This window comes from Triturus cristatus, chromosome 7, assembly GCF_964204655.1.
Source record: "Triturus cristatus chromosome 7, aTriCri1.1, whole genome shotgun sequence".
Lineage (NCBI taxonomy): Eukaryota > Metazoa > Chordata > Amphibia > Caudata > Salamandridae > Triturus > Triturus cristatus.
In genome coordinates this window covers 1,602,836,200-1,602,862,208 of record NC_140590.1, presented here as the reverse complement: position 1 = coordinate 1,602,862,208, position 26,009 = coordinate 1,602,836,200, and the positions used below count along the sequence as shown (strand labels likewise).

The 26,009-nt window shown below is 50.8% G+C and overlaps 1 protein-coding gene across 1 annotated transcript in view; it reads left to right on the top strand.

Annotated features, from left to right (window-relative positions):
- The window catches only part of SYCP2 (synaptonemal complex protein 2), a 4,998,961-nt gene that overhangs the window by 2,403,267 nt on the left and 2,569,685 nt on the right, over positions 1-26,009 (top strand). The window lies entirely within an intron of this gene.

The window sequence follows — 26,009 nt, the reverse complement described above, 5'->3', positions numbered from 1 at the left end:
AAACCTTTTGTGGACAGGGCTGAGATGGGCTTGCTCATGGCAACTGATGAGGGACAGGAGGAAGAGAGTGACCCTCTCCCTGATCTCCTCTCTCATAACCCTGATGATGGGTCAGTAGATGGAGTAGCCTTGGCAGGCAGCCTCACTGACCAGCAGCAAGCTGATTGCAGGGAAGTCTTCAATCAGTGCAGACACATGTTCTCCCTGACACCCAGTCAAACCACCAGGTGTACCCATGAATTGAACATGGGTGACAGTCTGCCTGTTAAGAGTAAAACCTACAGACAGCCTGACCATTTCAGGGACTGCATCAGGACAAATGTACATAAAATGCTGGAATTGGGGATCATTGAGCCTTCAGATAGCCCCTGGGCTAGTCCAGTAGTAGTTGTGCCAAAACCTCACACCAAGGGTGAAAAAATAGAGATGAGGTTTTGTCTCGACTACAGAGGCCTCAATGCAGTCACTTGAACTGATGCCCATCCTATACCAAGGGCAGATGAACTCATAGATACTTTGGCCTCAGCCAAGATTTTGAGTACATTTGACCTGACAGCTGGCTACTGGCAAATCAGACTAGCTGAGGATGCCAAGCCAAAAACAGCATTCTCAACCCCTAGTGGGCAATATCAATTTATTGTGATGCCCTTTGGTCTGAAGAATGCACCTGCCACATTTCAGAGGCTGGTATACAAAGCCCTAACAGGTCAGGAAGCCCACAGTGTAGCATATCTAGATGATATAATTGTCTTCAGTTCCACCTGAGAGGATCACCTGGTTGCCCTCAGAAATTTTCTGGAGGCCCTGCAGAAGGGAGGCCTCATTATCAAGGCCACCAAGTGCCAGATAGGCAAAGCAAGGTTGTACACTTGGGCCATCTGGTGGGTGGAGGGCAGGTTCAACCAATAGAGAGTAACATCCAGCCTGTTGTTGACTGGGTTGCTCTCACTACCCAGACTCAGGTCAGATCTTTCTTGGGCCTGACTGGGTACTACAGCAGATTTGTAAAGGGATATGGGTCCAAAGTGACTCCCCTGAATGATCTGAAATCAAAGAAAATACCCAAGAAAGTTCAGTGGACAGTAAGCTGTCAAAAGGCATTTGATGACCTGAAGCAGGCCATGTGTACTGCTCCCCTCCTGCAAAGTCCTGACTACTCCAAAACTTTCTTTGTCCAGACAGATTCATCTGAGATAGGGGTAGGGGCTGTGTTATCACAACTTGATGCAGAGGGCCAGGATCAACCAGTAGCTTTTATCAGCAGAAGGGTGACCCCAGGGAGAAACGTTGGTCATCCATTGAGAGGGAGGCCTTTGCTGTAGCCTTGAAGAAGCTAAGGCCATACCTGTTTGGCACTCACTTCATTGTTCATACAGACCACACACCCTTCTTATGGCTTAAACAGATGAAAGGTGAAAACTCCAAACATTTGAGGTGGTCCATTTCCCTACAGGGGATGGACTATATAGTGGAACATAGACCTGGGAGTAACCATGCCAATGCAGATTGACTCTACAGATATTTTCACTTAGAAAATAAAGACTCAACTGGGTAAGGTAAGTCTCATCTCCTTACGTTTGGAAGGGTTGTGTAGGAAAGTAGGATCTGCTTTTATGGTTACCCCCACTCTTTGCTTGATGTGATGCTGTTTCTGACTAGTCCGACTGGGATCCTGCTAATCAGGGGTCCAGTCTCTGTGCTTTCTCCCCTAAATTGGTATGGTAAGTACTTGGGTACTTCCCAGATTAGACACTAGTGTACACTTATCAGTCCCTAGTATATGGTATCTGAAAGAGACAATTAGTTATGGATTCCTCACCTTATAATTACCCCCAGGCGTCAGACTGGATCCGGAGAATTTTTTCTTCAGCAGTACCCCTGCGTGTCGATAGGTGGCATCGGTCAACTCTGTGTACGTCGTTGGCGTCGTGGTCGCTGGAATGACGTCGCGGTATCTACTTGGACGCCGCCCTCGTGCTCTGACGTCAGTTCTTTGTTTTTCAGCACCAGCCAGCGCAGATCCGCGTCACTTTTTGACTTTTGTCGACACCTTTTTTGAGTTGATCGACTCCTGGTGCACGGAGGATTATCACGTCAGACAGGCTTCAAGGCTTGTGACCCCTGTCACAAATTGATGTCGGTCACGGACCCGCACCTCGTATGCCTTTGGTGCCTGGAGTGCGACCACGACCCAAAGTCGTGGTCCGAATGCGGGACCATGAACTCAAAGTCTTTGCAGGAGCGGTCCCGAAAGCTTCTAGAGGCCCGGCAGTCCATTCTACTCCATTCGAGGTACCGGTCAAGAGGGAGTCGCGGGACCGGTCGCGGAGCCACCACTGTGAGAAGTTGGCCTGATATATGATGTCACTAGTTCTAGTGTACACCTTGTATCAGTCCAAACAACCCTTATGGTGATTGGTTGTAAAGTCAACCTTATAGACCAGCTATCCTAGTGGTAGCATGGACAAGAGCAGTCTTAGGCTAAACTCTGTATGGCATGTGAAGCCAGCTGTTATACCATTTGCAACCCCTTGAATACCAAATGAAAGGACACCACAACAGATATATTATAAAAATAGAATGTATTTATTCTAGTCAAAATACCCTCAGCACTCTTTATGAGATTCGAGGTAAGTACAACACAGTCTTATTAAGGCAAACATAAGTCACACAGGTAAGTAATACAGTTAGGCCCTAGGGGCCACGCAAACCATATACTAAGTAAGTGGTATAAGAACCACTGTCACAAACACAGGTTAGGCCTAGGCCTAGGAAATCGCTGGAGCTACACTATCCTATCAGTTACTAGGCAGTGGGAGGCCCACAGGATTCGGGTGCAGAGTGGAAACACTCATGCGTAATGCGTTAAAGTCGATAGAAATAATAGTATTTAGAAATTAAGAGTTTTAGGACACTTCGGAAGGCACTAGGAGTTAGAGACTTGGAAACTAGACACTAGGATAGTCAATACCCTTGTGAGCACCGGAGTACTCAAGTTACCTAGCCCACGGGCTGCGGGTGCATAGGTGTGAACTTGCATCGGGTTTCGTCGTCGACTCCTATGGATGCCTGAAGAAAAGATGCTGACAGGCAGTCAGTGAAGAGTGTCCGGTGGATTCCAAGGATGGAATCAAGAAGGAGGATACCTGCAAGCAGAGGGGACAGAGTCTAGGTCACCAGCCAGGAGCCGGGAAGGAACCAGGAAGGAACCAGGCGATGTCGTGAAGATGCAGGTGAAGAGGTGAAGCTTGTCGCAGCAGCCACGGGTACCAGGAGGCGTCGAGGACGACCAGAACCAGGAGGCGAGCTGTCCCACGAGGGCTCTTGCTGTCGGCGGCGTCGATGTCGAGTTGGGAACCAACAAGCCTTGGCAAGCGCAACCCACGCAGAATGAAGGATTCGCTTCTGTTGCAGGCCAGGGAGGCCTGAGGTGCTTCTCTTTCACAGGGAAGCAAGGGCCAGTCTGGAGGAGCCAAACCAGCGGTGGAAAGTCACAGGTTCGTCATCGCAGAGGTCACTAGCCAACGGGCAAGCAACCGGACAGACGTGTCGAGCAGGAAAATGCAGAAGGGCCCCACGCAGAACTCGTGGAGTGTGGATGGCTGATCTTCGGTGCAGATGGTGCTCGGGGTTGGGGCTTCTCAATCCCCAGAGCACAACTTCGAGGATGCCTCAGAAGCTGCGCTGGAAGCAAATAGCCAATATACCCAGGTAGCCGGTCCCACGTCTCTCGTCGCCTCCACGGATCTCAGCTTTGCTGTGGATGTGGATCAGGGTCGGAGAAGTCTGGAAGTCAAGGCGCTGGTCGGGCTCCACAGTCAGTTCCTCGTAGAACTTCAGGCAAAGCAAATGGCAGGTCGCTTGATGGTGCCTGTTTGCACAGGGTGGCCACTCCTTGGCCACAAGGGAGATTCTTCAGTCTTCTTCCGTAGTCGAATGTCGAAGGTCCAGAGTTTCTGTTCAAGTTTCAGTTATCAGGATAATCCCAAGTCCTAGGGACTCAGCTCCCACTCTTATACTAATCTGGGAGGCTGGGTTACCTGCTAGGTCCCTCCTATGGGTGGGACCAGGGAGGGGGGTGGTTACACCCCCTTCCCTTTGTCCAGTTTCGCGCCAGGTCTGGGGCTGGAGTGCCCCAGCACCGGTTTGAACTGGACTATGCATGGGACACCTTGTGTGCCCCAGGCAGTGTCTCGTTTCATTCATCCCTCCCTGCCCCAATACACTAAGGCCTGTCTAGGGTGGTGCTAGCACCTCCCAAGGCAGGAAACCTATTGCCCAAGCCTCCCTTGCTGGAAGGACTCCCAGCAGCAGGAGGTCAGACTCGTGTCTGTGGCAGCAGCATCCATTTTGTGATGCTGGGGCTCTGGTTAACTTTAACCGGGTAGTAGGTCTTCAACATGTCTTCTCCCTCTAGAAGGGAGGAATACTATCCTCACCGCCAGAAATGGGGTGGGGGTAGTATTCCAAAGTGTTAGACACCTTACACGACATGTTTTGATAAAGCCAAACCATAGTTACCATAACCGCGAGGATTATAAGGCACTTTAAGAGTATATGGTAGGCGATATCATAGAACAGCTATAAGGACATGGTTCCGAAAGCTGCAGACAGGCTCAGCTCATGCTAGAGCACCATCTCACATGTTACCAAGCACTCTGCCTTCAGGATTGTTAAGGCCTGCCATAGGAGTGACTGCTAGGTTACCCATGTGTCTATATATAAGGTAGGTATAGGAATACTACACCTAAGCAAGGGGTGATTACACGACCTTGCCCCAGCTGAGTGATCAGCCAGTTGTGTCATAATGGAAAGCCAGCCAGGGGTGGCATAATACATGCTGCAGCCCCTGGTAGGCCTATGGTACACCTATGCCCTGGGTACCTAAGGTACACTGTACAGGGCCCTAGAAGGTGATCCTTACCAATTGGGTTATGTACCTAAAGTACATAGTATGAATTTAGAGAGAGAACAGCTGGACTGTGGGTCTGATTAGCAGGCCCACAGCCACATCTAAGTCGAAAACCAGTGAAGCAAAAGCAAAAAGCGGGGGTGAACATAGAAAGCAGACCCTACTCTCCTATAACCACCACCACTCGTCGTCAAAAAGTCTTTGTCTTCTGGTAAGTCGAAGTACAAGAAGAAGGCAAAGAAGCATCGTTGCTCTTCTCGTTCTCCCTGTCCGTCGGCTGACACAATATGGGAAGCAGAAGGTAGTTGTCCGGCTCTGCCTGTAGAGCCTGTTGGGTTGACTCCAGCCTTCCCTCCCTTTCCGGGAGCTGGAGTGACCCCAGCCCAGCTTCAAAGCTTTTACGAAGCCTTGCACTCCATCTTCGGCCCCTGCGGACTAGGCTGGGGGCTCTAGGCCTTCGATGCCGGCGGCTTTGGCTCCGGCACCGCAGGGCCCCCAAGGATCCAGGCCTGGATCCGGATCAGCGCCGGTCGACCTTGTGACACTCCTCCGACGCTGGACCCAGTGACGACACCCATGCCGCCTCCGGTGCCGGTCGTGTCCCCAGCCGGCATCGGCCTGCCCTCCCCCTCGTTGAGGACAAGGAGCCGGACTGACGTCGTCCAACATTGGGACCGGCGCTGAATACTTTTGTACCCCTGTTCTCGCCTGATATTTCCTACCACCCTCAGTGGCTATCAGGAGAGGGTGAGGAGGCCTGGGAGGAGTCTGTGGACCCTCTTGCGGACCAGTTAGAGGAACCTGATTGGAGAGAGGAGTTGGGTGACACAAGTGGTCTAAACACCTCCCCAGACCTTGGTATGCTTTCTCCCCCTACCATGGCTGCTGAGGAGGGTGCGTCTTATGCAGTGGTGTTGCATAGTGCAGCCGAGGCCTTAAACCTCAAGCTTCCTACGGTGGCGGTCAGGACTGACCTCCTGACCAAGTCACTTCAGCCAGCAGCGGCATCTTCGGAGCCCCTGCTGCCGTTCAATGAGGCCCTTACGGACAACCTTTTGGGCACTTGGTCCAAGCCAAATACAGGGGCTCCTGTGAACAGGATGATTGCCCAATGCCACCGCCCGACCCCGAGCGACCCTATTTTCGTCTCTTCCCATCTACCCCAGAGAGCTTGGTAGTCCAAGCCCCCACTTCCAAAGGTGCATTCCCTTACTCACCACCTGATAGGGAATCCAAGAAGCTGGACCACCTTGAGAAGAAGATGTTTTCTTCCTCCAGCTTAGGACTGTGGTCGGTGAACCCCACATGTCTGTTGGGCCGTTACTCTCACTCGGTGTGAGACACAGTTGCGCAGGTACTGCCACTGTGCCCGGAGGAGGCCTGGGCTGTGCTCTCCCGTGCTATTGCCTAAGGGAGAAACGCAGCAAAGTTCGCCATCCGGTGTGGGCTGGACACCGCCGACTTACTGGGCAGGACGATTCCCATGTCCGTAGCACTGAGACGCTACGCCTGGTTGAGGTCCACCGGCTTCTCCGGTGATGTCCAAGCAACTCTTTTGGACATGTCCTTTGACGGCCGTTGCCTGTTTGGCGACAAGGCCGATGATGCGCTCAAGCGCTTTAAGGATTCTAGAGCTACGGCCAGATCCTTAGGCCTCGCTTCCACCTCTCGCCCACCGCAGTCTGCTTTTCGCTCCTTTCGTTGTTACGGAAGGGGTGCCCCGCCATGTCCCACCAAGAGCCACAGGCCTGCGCAAGCTGTCCAGCCTCTGCGCGGCCGGGGACATGAATCTCACCGCTGTGGGTCAGGGGGCCAGCAGGCAGGCCCATCCACCCCTCTGCAGCAGCCTCCAAACCCTCCTAGTCTGGCCTTTCAGGCCCATCAATCGCCAGTGGGCGGCAGGATTCGCCATCACCTCTCCCACTGGGTCAACATCACGTCGGACAGGTGGGTTTTGCAGATAATCCGAAGGGGCTACTCCCTCCCCTTCCCTCTCAGAAGCTCCTTTTCATTGGAGTGGTTCTGGACACAACGCAGTTTCGGGTTTATCCTCCCGAGCAGCGAGTCCGGGATATTCCAGCTATGATTCTGATCTTTCAGCCTCTATCTCGGGTTTCGGGCCTCATGGCCTCCTGCATTCGGCTGGTGGATCAATGCCAGGTGGCATATGCGGGCTCTGCAGTGGGACCTGAAGTTCCAGTGGGCACAGCATCAGGGGAATTGGACTGATTGCGTCCAGATCTCGGAGGGCACTGCTCGACAATTGCAGTGGTGGCTCACGAACCAGGATTGGGTCAAAGACAGATCCCTCTCTCTTTCCCCAACCAGAGTTTACAGTGTTGACGGATGCATCACTTCTGGGGTGGGGCGGCCACATGGGAGAGGTGGAGATCAGAGGCCTCTGGTCTCCGGCGGAGTCCGGGCTCCACATCAACCTTCTGGAGCTTCGGGCGATTCGTCTTGTACTAAAGGCATTTTTTCCCTCTGTCCGGGAAAGAATAGTGCAGGTGTTCACGGACAACACCACCGCCATGTGGTACTGCAACAAACAGGGCGGGGAGGGGTCGTGGACCCTATGTCACGAGGCTCTCCGCCTTTGGACATGGCTGGAACATCAGGGCATATCTCTGGTGGTTCAACACCTGGCAGGCTCTCTGAACGCTAGAGCGGACAAACTCAGCCACAGGTGCATGATGGATCATGAATGGCGTCTTCACTCGGAGGTGGTGCAAGGTCTCTTTCAGCAGTGGGGAGAGCCTTGGTTAGATCTATCCGCCACTGAAGAGATCGCGCAATGTCAGCAGTACAGCACGTTGGAATTTCCAAGGCGGCCCTCTCAAGGCGACACTTTTCGTCGTGAGTGGAGTTGTGGTCTTCTATACGCCTTTCCGCCTATACCACTTCTGCCCAGAGTGCTGAAGAAGATCAAGCACGACCAGGCCCAAGTCATTCTTGTGGCTCCGGATTGGGCACGAAGAGTCTGGTATCCTGAGCTCTTACACATGGCCAACGATCCTCCGATCAGACTGCCACTCAATCTCCACGCAAGGAGGTGGAGGCTGGACAGGTTCGGGTGGAGGATCTTCTATCGCACCAGCATGGGACGATCCTCCACCCGAACCTGTCCAGCCTCCACCTCCTTGCGTGGAGATTGAGTGGCGGCAGTTGGCGGTTTTCAACATTCCTCCCGAAGTCTGTTAAGTTATCTTGGCAGCCAGGCATCCCTCCACTAAAACGGTATACGTCTGCAGATGGAAAAATGTGTGGAATGGTGCACAGCAAAGGCTGTGGATCCCCTTTCCGCCCCTCTTTCTGAGGTTCTCTTGTTCCTCCTTTCTTTGGCCCAGCAGGGCTCTGCTCTGGGCACTCTTAAGGTATATGTCTCAGCCATTTCAGCCTTTCTTAGGCTTCCTGATCAACCTTCTCTTTTCAAGTCCCCTATTGTTGTTAAATGGTAGCGGCAGTTTCAGTCGATAACCTTTCAAGTATTTGCCCGGCGGTAATCGCCTCTTATACCACTCGATAATTTACCAATGAAAGAGGCAGGCGCCGGAGACTGGAAGGCAGGAAACAAAGTTTTATTCCGTCGGAGCAGAACACATCAGATCAGACAGCAAGGTATAGTCACGAGGTGCTCTAACTGCATCTCTGAGACCTGGTCTCTTATACACTGGTTTATTGCTTTATTACACATAGTACATTCTTGAGATTCCCTTGATGCATGGGGGAATATTCCCTGAAGCCCCGGTTCAGATCCGATCCCATACATAGATACAGTAGAAGTTCCCACCCCACCCACAGTAGGAGATGGCTATTGCGCAGCAGGGTATTCCGTCAATTCCCGGGGGTGTGTGTGACCGGTCGGGTCTCAGGGGGTAGGGGCTTTGATCTACTGTAATCCCTTTGATGTGGGGTGTTTCCCTTACAGTAGGGGCAATAAACTGCATCCGCAGGGCTAGGTGATGGCCTGGGACCAGTTCGGACAATGGGGCGCAGAGGAAGGGGGTTATCAAAGGAGAGGCATGACCATGTATGGGTTGTCGGTCGGAAGTGGTTCCGTAGCAGGGTCGCGCAGAAGGAGAGGGTTTATGGCCTGTATGAGAGAGCGGGGGTGGCCGGCGCGCGGGGGATGCTTGCAGCGTCAGGGGAACGCGCTGGCGAGTGACAATGAGAGAGTGGGGTGCCTAAGATGGCGGCCGTGCATTCGCTGTGCGTGGCGCTGGGGAGAGGCAAGATGGCGCAGATAATGTTCAGTTTGTAAGCTAAATTTCCACAGTCCTCCCTTTTAACATATCTCGCCAGCTTGTCTAGTTCGGATTTATCCCCATAATACTGCGGACCTCCACCTCATAAAGGGCTTTCATCCGCTCTGTTTCAAAGTTCAAAGTCTTAGGGCAGATGCAGTTCATAAAAAGCGAACATAAAGGTGGCAGACACTGAATCCCCAAGCAACATCCACATAGTATCACAATCGGTATTAGGATAAATGAAAACAGCCTCCATCCCCAACTTTTAATAGCGTCCCAAAACCAACTCCCCAGCGACCATTCTTCTTGCTCTTGATGGACCTCTGTGGACAGTCTGTGGAGGTGTTCAATTGCTTTGTAGACTGAGGGTGAGTTGTCTGGTACGTAGGTACAACAGCTGGACCCAATGATGCGGCATGCTCCTCCACGATCAGCCAGAACCACATCTAGAACGAGGCGGTTCTGAAGGGCCACTAAGCGGACGGCCTGGAGCTCGGCGGTGTTGTTGGCGAGGGCGCCAGCCGTAATGTTCATTGCCGTTTCGACTGCCTGGGTTAAGTGGCGGATGGCACGGCTGTTTGCCATTGGGCCCCAGAGTGGAACAAGGCCTTTGACTGCGTCCATGAACTGGGCTCCGGTGGAGTCGGCCTGCACAATGTCTTTGGCCCGTTTCTGTCGGTGATGGTTTGCTGGAGCCACATACGTCGGAGGAAGGACAAAGGCGATGTAGCAGGTGCCTCCCCAACCTTTCGGGAGCCAGGTGTAGGCCTTAGTACCACAGACGAAGTACATATTCGGGGAGGCAACAAAGGAGGGTGGGTCAACTGAATCCAATGTTCGGGTGATGAGGCAGGAGCTGTGGCCCACCAGCTGTGCCCCCAGGCCTTCGAGGCATACAGATCCAGTGATGTTGATGACGGACAGGGCCACTGTTAGGGTGGCGGCCGTCCGTTTTCGGAGGTAAGAGAAGGTGGGTCTGGCTGGATTGTTGAACACTTGCATTTCAACTCGTTCTTTGGCAGGGATGTCCATGTGAAAGGAAGCGTTCGATCTCAGAGGGCAGAAGAGGGCGGAAGTTCTACCAGTTTTGTTCATCCAGAACCCATGGTAGAAGTGTGACATGGTTCTACCGGAAGTGGCATTGTCCTTGTAGCTCTCCTGCAGAAGGATCAGCCAGGCGAGGCAGGAACCATGGACAGAAAAAGGTGAAGGGATGAAAGGGATTGAGTGCCCAGTGGCATGTGGTAGCAATCCACAGATCCAGCAGTTAGTGGCGTTGGTGGCAAGATTGTGTTGGTGGAGCAACTGCACAAAAGAGTTATTCCAGAACTCCTTACGCCTTTCTCGGAGTTGGGGTGAAAGTGAGATCAGATGGTACTCCTTCGTGGTGGTAGGTTGAACGGTGGTCAGCAATGTCTTATGAGCGGGTGTGTTCTCCTCCATGATCCAGAAGGTGACCATGAGGAGAAGGCAAAAGAGAAGGGTAATAAAAAGTGTTATAGTCTTAAAGCTGTGCATTCGGTCAGTCTTTGGGTTTTTGTAGGGGATCTTCGGACGTCCGGTTGCTTCCATCAACTTCATGTCGGGCGCTTCCATCACCTTCGAGAGACTCGGTAGCGGGCAGAACCACAGACTTTGCTTAGTTTCTCTCCTGGTGGCCTTTGAGGTGACTAGGCTACCGCTCTGAGATTTCCACTTAGCCTGTGGTCTGCTTAGCCGAAGTCCTCTCCTTTCGTCGCAAGTTATACCCTTCTTTGGATGGCACAGTGGGATCGGGATATTCAATCAATTCAAGTGTCTCTGTATCCGGGCAGCGGCTCAGGGATGGTCGGTCTTTGTCCAGAAGTTCCTCTTGGGCGGTGACGTTGTCCGTGGTTGTCAGGGTCGGTGATACCTTCTTGCAGTGGTGTGCATGCAGCCAATTGCGTTTCCCCTCCACTCGAAGAGCTGTTCGGGTGGTGATCAGGACTTGCAGGGGGCCCGTCCACCGGGGCTCCAGACTCTTGGTGCGCTGGAAGTTACGCACTAAGACGAAGTCACCAGGTTGGATGTCGTGCCCGGGGCCCCTGGAAACATCGGGAATGGCGTGCAGCACCTGCTGATGGATGATAGACAACGTTTTAGTTAGATTGTACAGATAATCAGACATGAGGACGTCCGGGACGTCGTGGATGGATGTCGGTTTTGGTGCAGTCCAAAGGTTCATGGGCCGCCCGAAGACGACCTCGTAGGGGGTTAAGTGGTGTTTGGTGGGGGTGGAACGCATTCATAGCAATGCTAGTGGGAGAGCGTCTGGCCATCTTAGCCCTGTGGTGGCGACTATTTTTGCTATCTTAAGCTTCAATGTGGCATTGTGTCGCTCAACCAGGCCTGCAGATTGGGGATGGAAGACCGCATGGAACTTCTGTTTTACACCCAACCCTTTTAAGATGAGTTGGATAACTTCGGCTACGAAGTGGGGGCCATTGTCGCTCCACAAAATTCGACAAAGGCCGTATCGGGGGAAGAATTCCTTCAGTAGTACTTTTGCGGTAGTCATAGCGGTGTTGTCATGGGTTGGGTAGGCTTCCACCCACTTGCTGAAGGCACACACAATGACAAGTACATACTTCAAACCTTGGCACCTTTCTAGCTGGACATAGTCCATTTGTAGGACTTCAAAGGGGTGATTGGGGACCCCAAACCCTCCCCGGGGTACAGCAGTTCCTTTCCCAGGGTTGTGTTGGAGGCATACTAGGCATTGTTGGACTAGACGTTTGGCTGAGTCTGGTATTTTGTCGTTGTGCCAGACTTTAGAGATGAGTTCGATCATGGGGGCAGACCCTATGTGTGCGGGGGAGTGTGCCATGGTCAGCATGGGGATCAAGTATGAATCTGGTAACAACCATTTGTTCAAGTCTTTGGTTCGCCAGCAACCGTCATCGTCCTTCAATCCCACCCGGGCCCATTCAGTTAACTCGTGTGGTGTGCTGGCTAGTTGGATATCCCTAATTGTTTCCCTAGCATCCTTCCATTTCTCAGTTTGTGACCTGGTCACGTACATACGGGTCGTGGACCTATTCTCGGCTGTGGTTCGGGCAGTAATGTCAGCCAGTGCATTTCCCTGTCCTATAATGTCTGTCACCTTCTTGTGTGCCTGGCATTTGATCACAGCTAACCGTGTGGGGAGGAGGACTGCTTCGGTCAGGGCAGAGACTAGATCTCCATGCAGGATGGGTGTGTCATGAGAAGTCAAGAATCCCCTCTCTTTCCATAAGAGCCTAAAGTGGTGAACTACCCCGAAGGCGTACTGACTTTCTGTGTAAATGTTTGCGGTTGTCCCTGCTGCCAGGATGCAGGCTTGTGTAAGAGCAATTAGTTCCGCCGCCTGTGCGGATCGCTGTGTGATGCGGGCTGTCTCAACAACTGTTCGGGCTGTGGTGACTGCATAGGCAGCTGAGGTGGTGCCATCGGGGAGCTTAATGCATGAGCCATCCACCCACAGTTCTCCGTCAGGGTCCGGGAAGGCAGTATCCCGGAGGTCAACCCTACTCTTGGTTTGTTCGTCGGTGAGGGTCACGCAATCATGTATAGGGGATGCATTGGGGTCAGCGTCAGGGAGAGGCAGTAGTGTAGCTGGATTCAGAGTGGTGCATCGTTTCAATGTGATGTGGGGTGCAAGCAGAGTCAGTTCATAACCAGTCAGTCGTGCGCTAGTCAGGTGTTGAGTCTTGGTTTGGTTCAGGAGGGTGTCAACAGCATGGGGTACCAATACCGTGAGGGGGTTCGAGAGCACGATCCCCTCACTTTGTCGGATAGAGACAGCAGCGGCGGCTACTGCTCGAAGGCAGGCGGGCAAAGCTCTGGCTACGGGGTCAAGAGTGGCAGAGAAGTAGGCACAAGGGCGTTGCTTAGGGCCTATGGACTGGGTTAGGACAGACAACGCACATCCCTCCCTTTCGTGGGTGTAGAGGGAGAAAGGTTTGGTGTAGTCTGGGGTTCCTAGGACTGGGGCCGAGCAGAGGGCGTTTCGTAATTCTTTGAAGGAGGATTGACATTCAGGTGTCCAGGGGAGGGGGTAGGGGACATCCTTAGCCAGCAGGGAAAGCAGAGGCTTTATGGTAAGACTGAAGTTTGGCAACCACTGTCGACAAAAGGAGGTGAGGCCCACTAGGGATCGTACTTGCTTCTGAGTTTTGGGAACAGGGGTTTCTAGGATGGTTTGAATTCGGTCAGGGGTAAGTTTCCTCCCGTCTTTGGATAGTAGGTGGCCTAGATACGTTACCTGGGGCTGGCAGAATTGCAATTTCTTTCTGGATACCTTGTGACCGTTCTCCGCAAGGAAGCGGAGGAGGTGAATGGTGGCTGTGACGGCAAGAGGAGTGGTGTCGGCCGCCAAAAGAATGTCATCGACATACTGTATCAACACCACTCCATCGGGTAGTTGGACTGCATCCAGTTGCCTCTTGAGGGCTTGGCTGTAAATACTGGGACTCTCAGTGTAGCCTTGGGGTGCCCTGCAGAATCTGTACGAACGGGCTTTTAAAGTGAAGCCGAACAGGTAGCGGCTGTCTGGGTGGATGGGGATGGAAAAGAATGCGTTCTTGAGGTCAATAACAGTAAAGATGGTGGCAGTGGATGGAATCAGGGTGAGGATGGTGGTGATGTCTGAGACTACGGGGTACTGGGGTATGACTACTTTGTTAACCTCTCGCAAGTCAACAATGAAACGGTAGGCTTTCTCATCCCCCTCGCCTTGCTTCTTTACAATGGGTAGGATAGGGCTGTTGCAAACATTACTGACTACTTCTTCTACCACTCCTGCCTCGACCAGGGACTCGATGATTTCCACCAATGCCTTCTCGCCTTCGGGTGATATCCGATACTGTGGAAGCTTTGGGAGCACTGCGTCCGGTCGGACGGTTATGTGTACCGGGTCGATCACCATGCGCCCTACATCTGAGTCGGTTTTGGCCCATAGATGTGAAGGTAATGTGTCGAGTAGGGACATATCAGCATCGGTTATAGAGAGCATACGCCGTGTGTGACAGGGTCTGGACAGATCTGGGTTATCGTGTAGGATGACTCGAACTCCGTCTGGGGAGCATCTGATGGTGGCTCGAAAATGTTTTAGCAAATCAAGTCCCATAATAGCATCGGGGGTGTTGGAGGAGAGCAGAAAGGTTGTGTCAGTGGTGTTATCTTCTAAGTCAAAGGAGATTGGTGCTGATAAGGGGTTAGTGGAGGGCGTTCCGTCAAAGCCTATTGAGGTTACGTGTGAGCCAGACAAGGGTGCCCTAGGAATCAGTCGTTTAGATAACGCACTACGTGTCGCCCCAGTATCTACCAGGAATGGAGATTTTGTGCCTAAGACCTTAGCGGTGACGTAAGGACCTTGCTGGTCAACACGGAGTTCGACTGGATCCCTCCCTTGCCCCTGGCGGTCCTATGCGAAGTCATGAGTGTTCTCATAGTCGGACTGCTGACACTGGTTTTGGCGGGGGCGATCAAAGGTGTTTGGTCTGCCTGGCCTGTCGTTGATGGTGTTGTTCGTGTGCCCTCGTCCCTGTCCTCTATTTCTGGGGTCATATGCTGTGTCTCTGGGGTCCCTATTCTTGTTCATTTCCAGAAGGACCGGGCACTGGGATTTCCAGTGTCCGAACCCCCTACAGAACGCACATTGATTCCCATCTAAGTCTCTCCGTCCGTTGTAGGGTGTAGGGGTATGATCTCTAGGGGGTAGCTTTCTAGGGGCGGTTGGTTGGTAATTCTCTTTCGGGGGTTCCCTTCCTATGGACACCCCTTGCAACTGTGCTATCATCACCCTCTCCTTTAATTCCTTTTTCTTCTTCTCTGACGCCCTATCGTTCTCGTTCTTCTGGTTTTCGTAGTATTGGGCCATCTGGAGAATTGCTGCGGGTTTGGAGGCTGCCCAACTACTCTCGCTGGTCTGTAGCTTCTGGGAAACTTCTTGTGACAGACCCTTTACATAATTCTGGACAAAGAGGTGGTGTCCGGTTGCGGTGGTCATGTCTTGGCCACTGTAATCGGAAAACACAGTCTCGAATCGGGAGAAGTATTCAGACACATCTTCCTGGGGTTTCTGACGGCAAGCCGTCACTATCGACCAGTCTACCTTTCTTTCTGGGATTAGAGTCTTCAGCTTTTGTACAATCTTGTCTGGGAGCTCTAAGATGGCTTTCGGGGGTTTCTGTCCTGGTTCTCGCTGTTTATCTATGGTATCGAGTTGTACCCAGGTATATCCGAACGGCTCAGCGTGGTCAACTCTCCGGATTTGTTTCCACACATCAGCCGGCAGGCATAGCCCAAAGAACAAGTCGATATCTGCTAACGTCATTATCGTTGAGCCTAAGGCTGTACCCAATTCCGTGTAGAAGGCAGTCGGGTTCTTTCTTAAGTCGGGTAGAGTCTTTCTAAAAGTCAAAATATCTTGCCGGTCCCACGGCTGATAGACCCAGTTATATACAACCCTTCCCTTCGCATCTTGGTGGTTGATGTCGTCGTGTGTTCCCTGACCCCGTGGGGGGACCCAGTAGGGGGCAGCTTCTTTGATGGGCATCATGGCATCAGCCCTTCCTCCCTGGGGTTTAGTTGCTATGGGGGTTTCTGTTTTGGTGGTCTGTCCATGTTCTTTAAGGTGTCGGTAGACCTCGAGTGTACGAGTGAAGAGGTTCGTTACATCGCCCTCTCTTTCTTCCCCAATGTCTACCTTCCTATATAGGGCCGCTAAGCCTTCGGGACCTTTATCGTGGTACCTATCCTCATATGCATTCAGGGCGTGATAACAGAGCCGTACGACGAAGTGTCGTCTGCGGCTGTCGGCATACGAGTTATACACGTCTGTTATATACTCCTCACTTTCTTTTCGCTCCACCAGCGTCCCTACTATCTTGTCAATTCCTGCTCGTTCATCCTTAGTTAATCGATTCATTCTGGTGGACTCTTTCTTTCCTATCTCATGGTCGTCTAGCGTTGTAGTCGACGTTGGGTTCGGCACAAGAGGCTCAGCCGGCGCGGAGGCCGTGAGGGCCGAGGCCCCTGTACTGCTTTCGCTCGTGTTCGGGGGTTGTGGGTGTTGCACTACTGATTGGGAGGGTGCATACGGAGGGGGCATGTAAATGATCGGGGGACCTAACAGTAATTCGTCATTCGTTCGCTGCTTGGAGGACAACTCAGGGTAGAGCAATGAAGGGGTCCTAACAGCGTACTGGCCTGAGGTTTCGGGCTCCTGTCTTAGTTTAGTTTCCCTTCTCTCCTTTATGTCTTCTTCTAACTTTCTAGCGGCAAGGTGAGCTGCCTTTCGTAATTCCTTTTCTGCTTTTACTTCTTCCCTCTTTTTCCGTTGCGTTGCTTCTTTGCGCCACATGCCGATACTGTCAAGCATAGTAGGCGTCGTCTTATTGCTACGCAGAGCTATTTCTAGCGCTTCTATCTTATGGTCGTCGAAGGATCCCATCAGTGGCCACTGATTTTCGGGGTCCTTCTTGGTATATTTATGCCACAGCTTGCTATAAGCTACGGCGACTAGTCCATATTTAGTGAACATGTCCTTATTAGGGGTGCCTTCCAGTGGAGCCGGGTGGTTCACCTCTAATAAGCGGTCCGGGCAGAACCAACTACCAATCAGTGGGGAGAAGATAGGCATGACGGGTTTCAACGGGGACAAAAGTCAGCACTACCTATCTTTTCACTGCTTGCAAAGACTAGACAGAATATCTCTATTCTTCGTTATTTGTAAGCAGAGAATACCTCCAAAGAACCAATATCGAACAACTAGTGTTCGGACAATCAATCAATCAATCAATGGGGAGATAAAGATAGGCACGACGGGTTTCAACGGGGACAAAAGTCTGCGTTACCTACCCTTCACTATTTGCAAAGACTAGACAGAATATTCCTATTCTACGTTATTTGCAAACAGAGAATATCTCAAAAAGCACTATTCTTCAAAACAATCAATGTTCGGACAATCAATCAATGGGGAGATAAAGATAGGCACGACGGGTTTCAACGGGGACAAAAGTCTGCGTTACCTACCCTTCACTATCTGCAAAGGGAGAGAGAGAGAGTATTTCTACTCCTCCCCGTTTGTAGACAGCGAATATCTCAAAAAGAACAATCAATGAGCAATACTAGTATTTCCAAAGCTTCAAACAATCAATCAATTATTTCTCAATTTGTCGTGTATCACGACCTTACCCGGACCGCGTGGACAGTTTCTCGTCTTCCGCCTCCAGCGCCCGATCGTCCTCTACTCTCCGTATTTGCCGCGGCACTCCTGATGGTTCCCAGTCAGGACCGTAGATCACTCGAGAGAGGTCTGCTCGGAATCAGTGAAGTTCGGATGATCGGCTGCCAGACGAGGGTCTATTGGGCAGGAGCTCTCCCGATCGTTGCAGTCGTTCACTCTGTCGTCGGGACCTCTCCCACTGGATCCACGTGTCGCTGATGGGCCCCACGTTTGGGACGCCAATTGTTAAATGGTAGCGGCAGTTTCAGTCGATAACCTTTCAAGTATTTGCCCGGCGGTAATCGCCTCTTATACCACTCGATAATTTACCAATGAAAGAGGCAGGCGCCGGAGACTGGAAGGCAGGAAACAAAGTTTTATTCCGTCGGAGCAGAACACATCAGATCAGACAGCAAGGTATCGTCACGAGGTGCTCTAACTGCATCTCTGAGACCTGGTCTCTTATACACTGGTTTATTGCTTTATTACACATAGTACATTCTTGAGATTCCCTTGATGCATGGGGGAATATTCCCTGAAGCCCCGGTTCAGATCCGATCCCATACATAGATACAGTAGAAGTTCCCACCCCACCCACAGTAGGAGATGGCTATTGCGCAGCAGGGTATTCCGTCAATTCTCGGGGGTGTGTGTGACCGGTCGGGTCTCAGGGGGTAGGGGCTTTGATCTACTGTAATCCCTTTGATGTGGGGTGTTTCCCTTACAGTAGGGGCAATAAACTGCATCCGCAGGGCTAGGTGATGGCCTGGGACCAGTTCGGACAATGGGGCGCAGAGGAAGGGGGTTATCAAAGGAGAGGCATGACCATGTATGGGTTGTCGGTCGGAAGTGGTTCCGTAGCAGGGTCGCGCAGAAGGAGAGGGTTTATGGCCTGTATGAGAGAGCGGGGTGGCCGGCGCGCGGGGGATGCTTGCAGCGTCAGGGGAACGCGCTGGCGAGTGACAATGAGAGAGTGGGGTGCCTAAGATGGCGGCCGTGCATTCGCTGTGCGTGGCGCTGGGGAGAGGCAAGATGGCGCAGATAATGTTCAGTTTGTAAGCTAAATTTCCACATTGTAAATAGATTCCTTAAGGGCATTACTCATCTCTTCCCTCCTATTCCTTTTGTAATGCCCCAGTGGGACTTGAACTTGGTTCTGACTTATCTTATATGCACTCCCTTTGAGCCGTTACATAATTGTCCTCTCAGACTTTTAACTTTGAAAACTGCCTTCTTGGTTGCCATCACCTCTGCTCGCAGGGTGAGTGAGTGTGAAGCCCTTTCTTCTTAACCTCCTTTCCAGGCTGTTCATCCGGACAAAGTTGTCCTTCGCGCTAGGCCTTCTTTCCTTCCTAAAGTGGTTACCTCTTTCCACATAAGACAGACCATCACTTTGCCCACCTTCTTTCCCCCTCTGCATCTTTCCAAAGGGGAAGAGCGGCTCCATCCTCTGGATCCAAAACGTGTGCTTTCCTTCTATCTGGATCGCACAAGACAATTCCGGGTGGATGACCAACTCTTTGACGGCTACGTGGGCGCCAAGAAAGGTTGTGCCGTACAAAAACGGACAATCTCTCAATGGGTCGTTCTTTGTATAAAAATCTGCCATTCCTTGGCGAAAAAGGAACCTCCAGTAGGGTTGCGTGCCCATTCTACCAGGGCAACGGCAGCTACTACTGCTTTGGGACATGGAGTCCCTCTGCATGACATATGCTAGGCAGCTGCATGGGTTTCACTGAACAGGTTTACCAAACACTACTTCCTGGACAGCCAAGTCCGGAGAGACGGATTCCTTGGCCGTTCGGTTCTCCAAGACTTTCTGGTGTGAACTTGGTTCGCAGTCCCACCTCCGGTGTTGGTATTGCTGGGGTATCTTTTCTAATCCATAACTAATTGTCTCTTTCAGATGAACAAGTTACTTACCTTCGGTAATGATATATCTGTAAGAGACATAGATCAGTTATGGATTCCTCACCGCCCCACTCATTCTCCCCGTTCTGCAAACTGACTTCTAGAGTAAGGGACTCCCTTTCAGGGCCCTAGTTTTCGTGCACCAGTGGTCAGTGTCTTGCATGGCTCTGCGCTTCTGGTGTGGAATGTTGTGTAAAGAACTGACGTCAGCGCGTGAAGGCGGCATCGAAGTAGATACCGCAACGTCATTCCGGGGACCACGACTCCAATGACGAATGCGGAGTCGACCGACGCCACCTATCAACGCGCAGGGGTAATGTTGAAGAAAAAATGCTCCGGATCCAGTCTGACGCCTGGGGGTAATTCTAAGGTGAGGAATCCACAACTAATCTATGTCCCTTACAGCTATATTGTTACCAAAGGTAAGTAGATTGTTCACTAAGGTACCTAGGGCATAGTAACACCAGGGTTTCCCCATAGGCTGAAGCATGTCTTATGTCACCCATGGGAGACCACTCAATTTGTAACTACAGGCCTGTCATTGCAGCCTGTGTAAGCTGGTGGTATCACCACTTACGAAAGATACAGGTTTCCCTATATCTAAGGTCACTGCACTTAAAACCTATAAGTTACCCTTAAGGCAGGCCTTTCAGTCCTGAAGGCAGGGTGCAGTGTGAGGGTGCACCTGCATGAGCAGAAAACACCTACAGCCTACAGAGTCCATTTTCCTGGGATGTATGTGAGACAGCCATATAGTATATAGAGGGGCACCTCGTCATTACGTGATGACTATTTTGAAACTGGCTGTAACAAACCCTATCATGTTTGGTACCAAACATGTTGGAATCATACTCCCACGCCATAACCGGTATGGGAGGTATGTTTCCATGCACTGTATAGCTCCTCCGGGAGGCCAACAGTGCTTCTGGTACCAGTCTTCTAGACCCGGACAGCACAACATGGCTGCTGCCGACCAGAGACACAATTCTGCACTCCTGCCGCTGAGCCAAGCTCGTTCAAGGGAAGGGAGAACAATAGGTATACTGTCACAGGGAGTTGTTGCCACCTCTCAGATAGGGTTTAGTGTACTGGGGCTGGGTGGGAGCGCTTGCTAGCGCCACTCAGTCTGCCTGAAGTGCACACTTGGTGCCCTCCTTGCATAGTCCAGTTCAAAACAGCTCAGGGAGCCGGTGGCTACCGCTCTTGCGCGAAACTGGACAAAGGACATGGGAGTATCCTCCCACTGTCCGACCCCTTGGGAGGGAACCCTCAATTGTCCCAACCCTTTCCTTAGGGTACTTAAAGGCATGTATGAGGGTAGGTCCCTAGAATCATCGTGGGACAAGATTAATTTCAAGACACCACTTCTTCTTCAGCTGTCTGGGCACTCTGGACTTTGCCCTGGGCATCAAGGCTGCAACTGGGAAGTGTCCTGCTGCTCCTGATCTCAGCGCCCTGCTCGTCTGCTGCAACGTCCGAGCCTGTGCACCATACAGGATCCTTCCAAGGCCTGTGGGCATCCATGACACCTGAAGATATCTCTCTTGAAGTGATGGAGTCACTTCCCTGCATCTGCAGGCACCGCAACTAAGCTGACCTGTCTGCTGATCATGGGCTCCCACGGACTCCGAAAGGCTCAGCAAGACAGGTGGTGGTTGTTCACATCGTTGAGGCCTGCCCTGATCTATCACCAAGTTGGAGGCCAGTATCCCTCGTCGGAACTGCAGGAACCGAACCTCTGTGCACTGCATCGACTTGCAGTTGCAAAGGCTTGTTGGCTTCCTTTCACCAAAATCTTCGGGCTCCAATAGCCCCAACCTCAAGCATCTCCAGTGACCAAGGTCTTTGTCCTCACCGCAGCACTTGTACCGTGGGCCTGCATCTTTTGGTGAGCCGCTCGAGGTCCTCTTGTGACTCCAGTGCCTCCGGCCTGTGGGTCCTCCTGAGGGTCATCTTTTAATTCTGTGGGCTCTCCTGATTACTTGGGGCCTGCCCTGACTCCCCTGCTTGTGGTGATTCACCTGGACCTTGCTGGTCCAGACACTGTACCTTGCTGGTCCAGACACTGCACCTTGTGGGGTGGCTCCCCAATCCTCTGTCTTCCACGGGGTTCCTTCAGGGTCACTGGGAAGGGTCCTTCTTCTTTAAAATTGCAACTGCGACTTACCCATTGACTTGCATTGATCCCGCTGTCATGTTCCCACTCTGCACACGGCCTCCTGGTTACTTATCTTGGGTAGTTCCTTGGGTCCCCTTCACTTCTACGTCTTCTGGTATAATCTTGACTTGAGTCGTGGTTTGCATACCGCAATTTTAGTAAATGGTTTTGTCTACCCCTGGTGACCACTATTCCGTGCTACTGACCTGTGTCTATTGAAAAGTATGTTGTGCATTGTATAAATCTCCGGCTAGGAGGTATCTGTATGTGTTAGTGAGTGTCTTATAATAAATATATAATTTTATAAATAAACTGTGTGGCTCTTTTTCACTTAATCTATACCTATAAGATTATGTTCCGGTAAAACAAGCTGCTTTACACTGCTTCTGGACTAAGCCTAAAAGCTGCTCGCCACAGCTACCACTTAGAGAGCTTTCTAAGGTGGTCTAAGACCACTGAAATCACCAAAAGTGTTGTCTGGATTGGTGCAAGGTGCTCAGTTACATAAGTGTGCACCAAATACCAAGCCAGCTTCTCACAGTGGCTAACGGACTGAAGTACTGGGTATTTTAAGCCCAGCGGTGCAGGGGAACACACCCTATGACTTCGGGGTTCTTCCTGTTTCAGACCTACAGAAACACAGAGTCTTCTGGGTGAAGTCAAAGATCAGTTTATTGGCTGCAGACCAATTACAGGTATCCTAGAAGTACAACAGCGTGTATGTTCTCAGGAGACTGCTGCAAATCACAGAAACGGGCTTCTCCTTAAATACAGAAATCTGAAAGAAACACGTTAGTTAGATTCCTCACCTTAGAATATCCCCAGGCGTCATGGTGGATGGGTGGGTCAGTGAGGAATCTAACTAACTAATGTTTCTTACCGAAGGTAAGTAACTTGTTCTTTCCTGCCTCAGGCATACATTCTTTAGTTTATGATATGGCCATTACATGTATACATTTCAAACGAAAAGGCAGAGTCATGATGACCATCCCACATTCCGGTTAAGCCAGCCCGTAATTATTTACACAGCAAAGCTCAGATCCCACATCAGATATCGATAGGCCCCAATAAACATGAGCATCTCCTGTTTTGGGAAACAAGCCATAAAGCAGGAACAGTCAGGTGTGAAAGAGATTAGCTGGGGGCTTGTGTAGGATGAAAAGACTTTATGGTGTGTCAAGCCCTGATGCTAATCACAGGTGGCCAGAGGACGGGGAACTCGTGAGACCAGTTTGACCTGGGGCAGCGGAGCCAAGCTGCCCAGGTCACAGAAAAGTCAAGGAAAGGCACATCTGCTCTAAAAGGCTCGTTTTCGCTTCATGCTATATAGCCTATGTGAGGGCAACCATAAGATGGCCACCGATACAAAATGGAACCCACGTAGTGATGTGAAATAGCGTATACACAGTGCATTCATAGCTAAAACGTTACAGAAAGCACTCGTACATACCGCATTAACCATTCGCGGTTCACTACTACCGGGATGGACAGGGGTAGGGCCCTGCCTCCTACGCGGTCCCAAATTCTAAAGTACGACAGACCCTCCTTTTGCCCTTACATAGGCAATAACTATACTCAATTCAATCCGAGTCTAGGTCAATATTCACGAAGTCATGGAGATGTTGCTGTAGCATCATCCTATTACTTAGCTCGTCCCTCGATACAGGTTTCCTTACACATATTGTAGCACAGAGGCCACATATCGCAGGAGCACACTGTATGCACAGACAGAACAGGAAAAGGATGGCTAAGATCATTCCAATGACCATCAGAACTTTCCAACCCCAAGCAGATATCAGTTCCCAGAACCATCCCACCAGTGACCAATCTCCTTTATCCACGTGTATGGACTCAGATATTTTATGTAGTTTGGAGATGGCTTGATAGACTGTTGGAGCATTGTCTGGTATGAAAATGCAACAACTGGATTGGATAACCTTACATACCCCACCACGGTCTGCAAGTATGACGTCTAGAACCATGCGGTTCTGCAAAGTCATGAGGCGATCCGCTTGGAGCTCAGCTGTCAAATTACCAAGGGCACCAGCCGTAACATTAACAGTAGATTCAACCACACGAGTCAGCTGTCTCAGGTTCCTACTATTGACCATAGGTCCCCATAACGGCAGGAAACCCAAAAAGAAATCTCCCGCTTCCTGACCGGCAGTATCCTCCTTACTAATCACGCCTCTCACAACTCTGGTCTTGTGATAGCCAGAGGCGGCAGTAAATGTTGGCGGTAGCAGATTTGCAATATAACATGTGCCCGAGAAATCAGGGGGCAACCATGTATATGCTCGGTCATTGCAGATAAAATATGTACCCTTGGCAGCCAAAAACGCAGGGGAAAACTGTGACGGAAAAGTGTACGTTTCAGTACAGTCACTTCTTCCCAGTTGAGCCCTAGGATTCTGACCATTACCTTGCAAACAGAACCGACCTATGTGGGGTACGACCCAGATTGTGGATGAGATTTCCCGCTGTCTTTCACCCAGACTAATACTATACCCCGTCGCGTTCCACCCTACATAAGCTCTCAACTCTTCTTTGGGAATGGATAAGTATGCATCGATATCTCTACTCATATCGGCAACTCCTTTCACTAAAGCTTTGTTATTGGTGCTAGGTCTGATGGAACGCGGTTGTCGCGGGGAGTACGCATCTAGTGCATAGAGAAACATGGTCTGGAATGTCCATGACGATCCATTGTAACTATACGGCAGCACCAGATAGGGAATACCCTTATTAATGGTATGTGGCATCAAACCACACACCCAACAATTTGTTGTATTCATGACTAGTTGGTGCTGGTGCAGGAGCTGAATAAACGAGTTATTCACAAACTCTGATCGTCTAGCTTGTTCATGTTCAGGCAGAGGGTGAAAAGAGTGTGAGGAGATAGTAGGAGGGGGTATAGGCTGTACAGTGGGGGCAATGGGCTCTTGAGAGGAGAAGAATACAAATCCTACAGTAAACACTACCATACCAAATAATACAAACAAGCATAAAAATACAAAACGTTTGGTTTTCATTATTTTACATATTCTTGCTTTAAAGTTCATTTCCTCAGTGAGTCTCTCCATCTTACAAAACTCCATCCTCTAATTGTGCCGCTCGCGGCGGGTGAGTATCTTCTGCTAAGGAGTACGCCTGTCAGTCCAGGGAACGCCCTAGACCAACCAGAACCGTCGACCTAACGTCTTCGGCCTGTACCCCAAAGTCTTGGCACCGCGACCCTGCGGCTGAACCCGGATGGTGGTTCGAAAAACAAAAATCAAGAAAGTCCTTCAGATGGGAGATCTCTGGTTATCAAAAAAATAAAAAGGTAAAAGAAAAAGGATATTTATTTGTCCATGGGCCTTGGCCTCAGATTGTAATGGAGACAGCCAGGTACTATTTGATCTTGGAACAAGAGTTCAGGCTCTGTAGTGTCCAATCGAATTGACGGTGGCACAGCTTCTTGTAAAATATCGTCACTTTCCTGCGCTGAAGCTGTGCCTTTTATACGTGCATCACTGAATGGCACAAAACGAGGTACAGTGTCTGTTTCCGAGTCTGCGATACCCTCCTGGACCCACTGGTCATACGGCAGAGGCAAAGGGATCCTCTTCACGTGGGCGCCGTGGATCCAGTTTTTCTTCCCCTTCACTCGAACAGCTGATCTTGTAGATAGGAGTACGAGGTGAGGGCCGATCCAACGAGGCTCATCGTTGCTCTTGCGCTGAAAATTTTTCACCAAGACCCACGTGCCAGGGTCGATGGGGTGTCCTGGAGCCTCAGAGGCTGGAGGGAGAGTATCATGCACCTGTTGGTGTAAAACACGCAGTTTAACCGTCAAATCATATGATGATATTTTTATCATCTGGGAGGGTCCGGAGAGTATTCTACTTGAATTTTTGACATGGATCAACACCTGTGATCCACACCTGTTGTTCACTCATACCTTCCATAATTATGAAATGACTTTTCTGGACGTAACTGTGACCAAAATTGAGGGAGCACTTGTGACTAAAACTCATTACAAACCGACAGCCAAAAATAATCTCTTGGCCTTTTCCAGTTTTCATCCTCGGCCATTACGGGAAAACCTCCCTTATGGCCAGTATTTGCGAATCAGACGCAATTGCAGCCATGTGGAGGATTTTCGTAGACAATCAAAAGATCTTACGTTTAAATTGAAACAGAGAGGCTATCCTGACACCATCTTGAATAAGAGCTGCAAACGAGCAAGAAACCAACCTAGAGAGATACTTCTACAAGATTCTCCTAGACAGCTCACTGAGATTCCACTAACGTGTGTTACTACTTTTAATACTGCGTCCAATGCCATCTCTAAATCGATTAAGAAACATTGGCGTATCCTGGAAAGTAACAGTATCAAGTGGGATAAATCTCTATTTTCTTACAGGAAGGCTAGGAGCATCAAGGACTCACTAGTTCATACGAGACCGAGAACTTGTAACATATCGACTACTGTCTCAGTTCTAGACACCTGGGGTTTGCCACCTGTTCTTGGGCATTACCCCTGTGGGTCCTGCAGCATCTGTCATC